The sequence below is a fragment of the Bubalus bubalis genome, chromosome 3, assembly GCF_019923935.1.
Source record: "Bubalus bubalis isolate 160015118507 breed Murrah chromosome 3, NDDB_SH_1, whole genome shotgun sequence".
NCBI classification, from domain to species: Eukaryota; Metazoa; Chordata; class Mammalia; order Artiodactyla; family Bovidae; genus Bubalus; species Bubalus bubalis.
This window is the reverse complement of record NC_059159.1, coordinates 68,038,629-68,046,967: the sequence shown is the minus strand read 5'-3', so window position 1 is coordinate 68,046,967 and position 8,339 is coordinate 68,038,629. Positions and strand designations below refer to the sequence as shown.

Genomic DNA, 8,339 nt, shown 5'->3' with positions numbered 1-8,339 from the left:
TGGCTTCAATCTTTCCCAGGATCAGGGTCTTCTCCAATGAGTTGCCTGTTTGCATCCAGTGGCCAAAGTATTGGACCTTTAGTTCTAGCATCAGTCCTTCCAATGAATATTCAGGGTTGATTTCCTTTAGGATTGACTGGTTTGACCTCCTTGCTGTCCAAGGGTCTCTCAAGAGTCTTCTCCAGCACCACAGTTTGAAAGCATCAATTGTTGGGCACTCAGCCTTCTTTATGGTCCATCTCTCACATCCATACATGACTGCTGGAAAAACCATAGCTTTGATTATACGGACCTTGGTTGGCAAAGTGATGTTGCTTTTCATCATTTAAAAACTACCACTGTTTTACTAGAAATGTTCCATTCTTAATGGTCCTCGATTGATTTTCTGAGCTTGTTGTTGTTCAGTCTCTCAGTCATGTCTGACTCTTTGCAACCCCATGGACTGCAGCATGCCAGACTTTCACTATCTCCCAGAGCTTGCTCAAACTCATGTCCATTGTGTTGGTGATGCCATCCAACCATCTCGTCCTCTGTCATCTCCTTCTCCTCCTGCCTTCAGTCTTTCCCAGCATCAGTCTTTTCTAATGAGTCATATCTTTGTTGCCAAAGTAATGTCTCTGCTTTTTAACATGCTGTCTAGGTTTGTCACAGCTTTTCTTCCAAGGAGCAAGCATCTTTTAATTTCATTGGCTGCAGTCACCATCTGCAGTGATTTTGGAGCCCAAGGAAATAAAGTCTGTCACTGTTTCCATTGTTCCCCATCTATTTGCCATGAAGTGATTGGACTGGATGCCATGCTCTTAGCTTTCTGAATGTTGAGTTTTAAGCCAGCTTTTCTACTCTCCTCTTTCACTTTCATCAAGAGGCTCTTTAGTTCCTCTTCACTTTCTGCCAGAAGGGTGGTGTCATCTGCATATCTAAGGTTATTGGTATTTCTCCTGGCAATCTTGATTCCAGTTTGTGCTTTCCAGCCTGGTATTTTGCATGATGTACTCTGCATAGAAGTTAAATAAGCAGGGTGACAATATACAGCCTTGTCGTACTCCTTTCCCAATTTGGAACCAGTCCATTGTTCCATGTCCGTTTCAAACTGTTGCTTCTTGACTGGCACACAGATTTCTCAGGAGGCAGGTAAGGTGGTCTGGTACTTCCATCTCTTTAAGAATTTTCCACAGTTTGTTATGATCCACACAGTCAAAGGCTTTTGGCATAGTCAATGAAGCAGAAGTAGATGTTTTTCTGGAACTCTCTTCCTTTTTTGATGATCCGATGGATGTTGGCAATTTGATCTCTGGTTCCTCTTCCTTTTCTAAATCCAGTTTGAACATCTAAAAGTTCTCAGTTCAATATACTGTTGAAGCCTGGCTTGGAGAATTTTGAGCATTACTTTGCCAGCATGTGAGATGAGTGCAATTGTGCGGTAGTTTGAACATTCTTTGGCATTGCCTTTTTTTGCGATTGGAATGAAAACTGATCTTTCCCAGTCCTGTGGCCACCGCTGAGTTTTCCAGATTTGCTGGCATCTTGAGTGCAGCACTTTCACAGAATCATCTTTTAGGGTGTGAAAGAGCTCAACTGGAATTCCATCACCTCCACTAGCTTTGTTCATAGTGATGCTTCCTAAGGCCCACTTGACTTCACACTCCAGGATGGAGTCTGGCTCTGGATGGGTGGTCATACCATCATGGTTATCTGAGTCATTAAAATCTTTTTTTATAGTTCTTCTGTGATTTCTTGCCACCTCTTCTTAACATATTCTGCTTCTGTTAGGTCCATACCATTTCTGTCCTTTATTATGCCCATCTTTGCATGAAATGTTCCCTTGGTATCTCTAATTTTCTCAAAGAGATCTGTAGTTCTCAGCTACAGTCCCTTTAATATGTAGATTCAGGTATCTTTTTGAAGATTTTCTTGAATATAGCTTTATGTCTTTGGTGTCTTTTATTTTTTGGAGGTTCGGCATTCTTCTTTCAGAATTGATGTTAAATTTTCATTAAATTTCTGTTGTTTCAAATCTTTGGTAGAATCTTCTGTCTTTTCTTTATTTCTGCTATTAATTTCACTCTCCTCCCTTCCAGCCTCGGTTTCTCTTACTGGACCTCCCATGTCTCTATTTGTTTCTTTGTTTCTTCTAATTCTGCCTTTGTTTCTGAGATATTTTTTCCTTCTTTCATTTTCTTCTCTTTTCATTCTTGAGTTTTCAGCTCTGTTTGTATCTCATCACATTTCACATCAATCCTACTGTCTTTTTTTTATTACTTTTAATTTTTTTGGAGTATAGTTAATTTACAATGTTGTGTTAGTTTCTGGTATAGCAAAGTGACTCAGTTATATAAATATATACATACATACATTATGCATATGCACACACATGCATATATACACATACACACACACACACATATATATATAGATATAAAACTTTTTTTTTTAAACAAATGGCACCACCTGGAAAGTCCAGAGTGTTAGTCATTGTTGTGTCCAACTCTTTGTGACCCTATGGACTATAGCCCGCTAGGTTCCTCTGTCCATGGGATTCATGAGGCAAGAATACTAGAGTGAGTTTCCATTTCTTTCTCCAAGGGATCTTCCCAACCCAGGGATTGAACCTGGGTCTCCTGTATTGCAGGTGGACTCTATACCGCCTGAGCTACCAGGGAAGCCTGTGTGTGTGAGTGTGTGTGTGTGTGTGTGTGTAAATCCTTTCTCACATTGTTTTCCATTATGGTTTATCATAAGATGTTGAATATAGTTCTCTGTGCTCTACAGTAGGACTTTATTGTTCAACTGTTTCCTTTCTGAGCTGTTTTAATTCTAACTTGTATGATTCTTTCAAGTTGTGACTGTTTTTATGTTTCTTTCAGCTCAGTTAGAAATCTGTTGCACTTGTCATCCTCTTTGTGGCCACAGTTGTGGGATGTTGTCATCATCTCTGGGGACTTTATTTAGTTCATTTAAATCTTTGTATGGGGTTTATTGTAATCTGGTTTTATTTTGCACATACAAATTAGCCATTCTCTTGGGAAGTTCCTCTGTAGGGTTCTCTTCTGTGTCATTACTGTGATGGATTAAAACATACCTCTTTATATCTTTGATGACTTCTCTATCAGGGAGAGCCTGATTCATAGGAGCTTCTGCTTCTAACTCTGTGTCATCTAGAGTCTGAGGGTCTTTCCCTCCAGAAAAGTGAGGCTACATTTCTAGGTGCTTGTCCAGCATGTCCTGAGGTCCAGCTCAGACACCCCCTTCTCTGGTGTTAGAAGCTTTTGTCTTCCTGGGATCCCCAGTGTTTCTTTCTGGACTCCACTAGCAGCAGGTTCTTTTCTTTCCTTTTTTTTTTTTTTTTTAGCAAGGTTACGGAAAGGGAACTGGAAAGACTGAGTCTCTGTCTTTCCAAGAGGGCATATTTCAGAGCACTTCTGAGATCCTGCAGAGAGAGATCTAGGGCAGAGGACTGCCTCAGCTCCTTTGAATTCTGGGGCCCCTTACTAGTTTCCTATGGTTTCCTTGCTCTTGTCCTCAGCGTGGAGCCTTTGAGGGAATCTTTGACTTTCACTGGCCCATTTGCAGGTTGAGGTGTTTGTTCCTGTTTCGTAAAGGATGGGTTCCTTTTGGGGGTGAATACTTGCTGGTTTCTGAGTTGCAACTCATAGCACCGTCACACTCTCCTACTTCTTCCCTACCAACATTCCCTACCATCATTCCTGCTGATCCCACACGCCTGCTGCTGCCTGATGTAGTTTCCACTAACCCTGCTCTGGGGTTCCTGGTCACCAGTTTTATGTAAGATGACATCCATGTTGTGTGTGGTTTTTCTTTTGTGATCTTATATGTTTTGTCTGGGCTATGATTTAACAAAACGGTGCTGTTGCCCATGTTTTTAGCATCAGAAATCCCAGTATATTTTAAAACAAGAATATAGTAGAAATGTTAGCTTTCTGACATCACATCCTATGGCTTTTCATTATTTCCAGTAGAATAGCAGTATTTGATGTTAGGATCCAGAACCAAACTGTTTGCTGCCAGCTGGTATGCAATTCTGGCTAAAAAAAAGCGTGGCCAAAGATCTTGAATGTGTGTAAGAAGTTCTACATTATTTGGGTCTAGAACAAGACTAAGAAAAATTGACTTATCCTTCCTGTTTTAGGGATTGTCTAGAAAGTTAAGCTACTCTTGAGATTACCTTGTTAGTTTCTCTTTGTAATGTACCTAATAGATGGGCACCTTATCTAGACACTGACCAACTAACAGACATCACGTTGGCAATAGAAGCTCAAGAGCGGGCCTTTCATGTCACCATAAATGGGAGCGATCTAAGAGTTTGTTATTGATGGGATAAAAAGAGAGTTTTAGAAATCTAAAGGTGGTCAAAGTCAACTCCTTGGAATCTAATCAAGTGGATAAAAACCCATAAAGAGATAGTTGTGAGGAAACAAAATGTGCAGAAAGAATGGAGGCTTCAGGGGAGCCCACACACGCTGATTTTCCCACCTCTCAACCCAAGACAGGGACAGTTATGTTTCAGACCACTCACAAAATCTCACACTGACTGATGACCTTTAAGCTGCAAATGGAAGGGATGACTTACGTCTAAGCAGTGCAGTAACTGCACGTCCTGGAGTTTGGAACAGGGCCAGCCAAGACCTACTGCTAATAGCTCAATTCATAGCAAGCCACTTGGAGGAATATTTGCTCTTGTTCTTAACGACTGTCTGCCTGCAAGTGATAAAACCAGTTCTAAGCCCAATGATGTACCCTGGCATCTGTCTGCATCTCTTAGCATGACACTCAGTATTTTCTCAGTGTTCTTCCAGGACCCCGAGAATCTTTCCCAGTGTTTGCCTGTTTTTTTTTTTTGTTTGTTTGTTTTCCATCAATGTGTGGAAGGTCACTGGACTTTTAAGGCAAGTTAAGGGCAGTTGTTCCCGCAGGGGCCACTCTGAGTTCTCTCCCAGGAGCCAGCTGGGCTTTCTGTGAAAGAATGGGTGGGGAAGGGGTGTTCTTATGTCCCTGGCTGGAGAAATTATATTGATTTTTCCATCTGTGCCAATCTCCTGGGGCTGTGGATTGGAAATTCTGCTATAATAATTGAGTGATCCTCAAATTCTGTTAATTTTATATCATTCTTGAAATGAGAAAGGTACCAATCATTGATAATTCAACACTAAAATGAATTCACAATTAGGCTAACATACACTTAAAATTGCATCTACTCCTGTCACATGGCCCTAAATAGACAAAACAAAGTTTTGTTTGGCATATTTATAGAAAAGAAGAAAAAAACCTACCTCTGATTCTATTAGGACATGGATCATATTGCTAATGTGGAGACATTAAGATGTCCAATTTGCTCAGCAGGAGATATGAAACTAAAATCACATTGATTGGGCTTCCCTGATGCTTCAGTGGTAGAGAATCTGCCTGCCAGTGCAGGAGACACAGGTTCAATCCCTGATCTGGAAAGATCCCACATGAATGCAGAGCAATTAAGCCTGTGCGTTACAGCCCAGGAGCCACAACTACTGAAGCCAGAGCACCCTTGAGCCTTTGCTCCACAAGAGAAACCACCGCTATGAGAAGCCCACACACCGCAACTAGAGAATGGTCCCGGCTTGCTTCAACTAGAGAAAAGACTGTGGCAACAAAGACCCAGCACAGCCAAAAATGAAACATTAAAAAAAAATCACTTATCCTGAAACACCAAGTTTGTCTTCAACTGTAGAGAACTCAGAAAGCACACGGTAGATTCTGAAAGGACAATGTACTTCTTTATGTAGTCTTAGATTTTTCTCAGCCTGGGTGCAGGGCCCCAGAGAGATGAACTACCACAGTATGCTGGGATTGTCTCTGCCTGAGAAAATAAATGACAGCTCAAGTTTCATACACTCAGAGAATGACAGGTCATCTCTGAACAGCTGCTCAGTTTACAGATCTGGTTTAGACAGAGAGCAGTTGAATGGTAGGGATGGTACTGGGATGGTTGCCAAGAAAGTAGTAAGACCAGTCCTCTGCAGATTACTCTGCTGCCAGTGGAGGTTGCGGAGGTGAGAACACTGGCCATTACTCTCCCCAGAGAAGGAGCCAGACCCCGGCTTTCCCCAAGCTTGCATAGAATTTTTTGAAAGAGACAGCACATATTATCAGATAATGCACCCCTAGTATCAAGCTTCCTTTCCTGGAAGCTGAATGGAGAAATCTAAAGACCTCATGTACCATGAGAGTATCAGAAGAAAGAGAGAGTGAAAGGAAGCCAAGAGCAGCTGGAGCCGAGCAGGTGAGCTGGAACGACTCTGGGGGCCTGTCTGTGTGAAGATGCCACCACTCAGGGTGACTTGAATCTTGAGCGAGGAGTTTAAATAGCAGCAGAAGGAGTTCAGCATTGAAATTAATTTTTAAAATAAAGGTTTTTTTTTTTTTTAAAGTTTGGCACAATGGCGAGATGACAAATGGCTGTGCCAAGACTGGCACATTGAGGACAGCTGGAAGACACCTGAGTGGGAAAGACATGCCTGTCTCTTTTACGTCTTTTAGTCCTTCATGCATGTGAAGATGTGAGATTTTGCACAACTCTTTTTTTTTTTTAATAGCAAAGGAGTACTATAAATGGCTATAGTGAATTCATGAATTCTAAGGAGGGGAAGGAAAAAGAAGGCGAAAAATAATAGGAAATTCTATTTTGTCCATTTAGCATCTTGACACAAAAAAGAGACACTCACTTCCTCTGTGCCTGGTTTAAGAACAGCTTTCTGAGTTAAACCCATTCTCACCCAGTTTTCTTCTGTGGCACAACATCGTGGAAAGTGCATTGCTTCTATCTGAAGAGCATCAAGGGATGCTCAACTTACTACATGACTCAGAATCCCATTTATTTTCTCAGGGCGTGTCGCCTCCTCACTCCACCCACTACCCTGGTGACTGGAGGGCAGAATGATGCCTCCATCAGAGGTGACTTTAATCTCTTCTTGCCTTTGGAGTAGGAAGCTGGCAGGGGGAATTTGGAAATTGTTCATACAGAGGATTCTTGCTTTTGGAGGTTTTTCTTCTCCTTAGGATGTCAGAAGAGAAGGTTTCATATCTTGTTGGACTATGGTTTGGAATGTGGACCTGTCAGTCCATTGGAATCAGTCACCTGAGATTCATCACTCATACCATTTCTTCCCGGGCAGGCTTCCCAGAGAGGCAGACTCTGCAGACTGGCCAGGGGGTGGTGTGGAGACCCTTCCCATGTGGTGAGGTGGGTCACAGCCTGGCTTCCTGTGGGGGCCTGCAAACAGCCGTGCATGCAGAGGTGACAAGGTGTCAGGATCCTCCATTCCTTTGTTGTTTATTCACTTAGTAAGCATTTACTGAGCATATACTATATGTGAACTCTGGTGCTGGAGAAGACTCTTGAGAGTCCCTTGGACTGCAAGGAGATCAAGGCAGTCAATCCTAGAGGAAATCAACCTGAATATTCATTGGAAGGACTGAAGCTGAAGCCCCAGTACTTTGGCCACCTGATGCAAAGAGCCGACTCATTGGAAAAGACCCTGATGCTGGGAAAGATTGAAGGCGTGAGGAGAAGGGGACAACAGAGGAAGAAATGGTTGGATGGCATCACGGACTCAATGGACATGAGTTTGAGCAAGCTCTGGGAGATAGTGAAGGACAGGGAGGCCTGGTGTGCTGCAGTCCATGGGGTCGCAAAGAGTCAGACATGACTTAGTGACTGAACAACAAAATATGCCAAATCCTGCTTCTAGCTGCTGAAAGGCAGTATAACTTAACAAATCAACAGAATCCCTTTGCTCTGGAACTGGCTCTCTAGATAGACAAGAAACACAAGAAATAAGTAGACGGCAGAGCTTGCTGCATAGCGAGGGATGCTGATGAGAAGGAAAGAGCAGGGCAGGGGGTTAGGAGCAGATGAGGTGAGCAACCCCATGTGCATTGCTGCATCATGACAGGGGGGACAGTTGGGGAGGGCCCCTGAGAAGACAGTGCTTTTGAGGAAGTGCCTGAAGGAAGTGAGGGAAGCACCTTGGGGTCTAAGGTGGGGGAACAGCAGGTGACAGGGCCCTAAGGTGGGCTTGTGCCCAGCCTGACGGGGAGCAGCACTGAGGTCCTGGAGAAAGGAAGCTGGGGGCCACCAGGGAGGGCTGAGGTTGGAGGGGCACAACAGGGGCCAGGTCATTCAGGTACAGTGAGGACTTTGACCCCGAGAGAGCTGTTGGAAGGTCCTGAGTGAGGCAGTGGCCTGATCTCCCATCTCAGTGGCAAATGAGCCTCAGGAAGGAGAGTGGGAGTGGACGGATGAGCTTGGAGACACACGTGACAACTGGCGGGGTCTGTTGTGTATG

At 43.3% G+C, this 8,339-nt stretch overlaps 1 protein-coding gene across 1 annotated transcript in view; it reads right to left on the bottom strand.

Moving 5' to 3' along the window:
* The window catches only part of GALNTL6 (polypeptide N-acetylgalactosaminyltransferase like 6), a 1,476,265-nt gene that overhangs the window by 60,755 nt on the left and 1,407,171 nt on the right, over window positions 1–8,339 (bottom strand). The gene's annotated exons all lie outside the window — the stretch shown is intronic.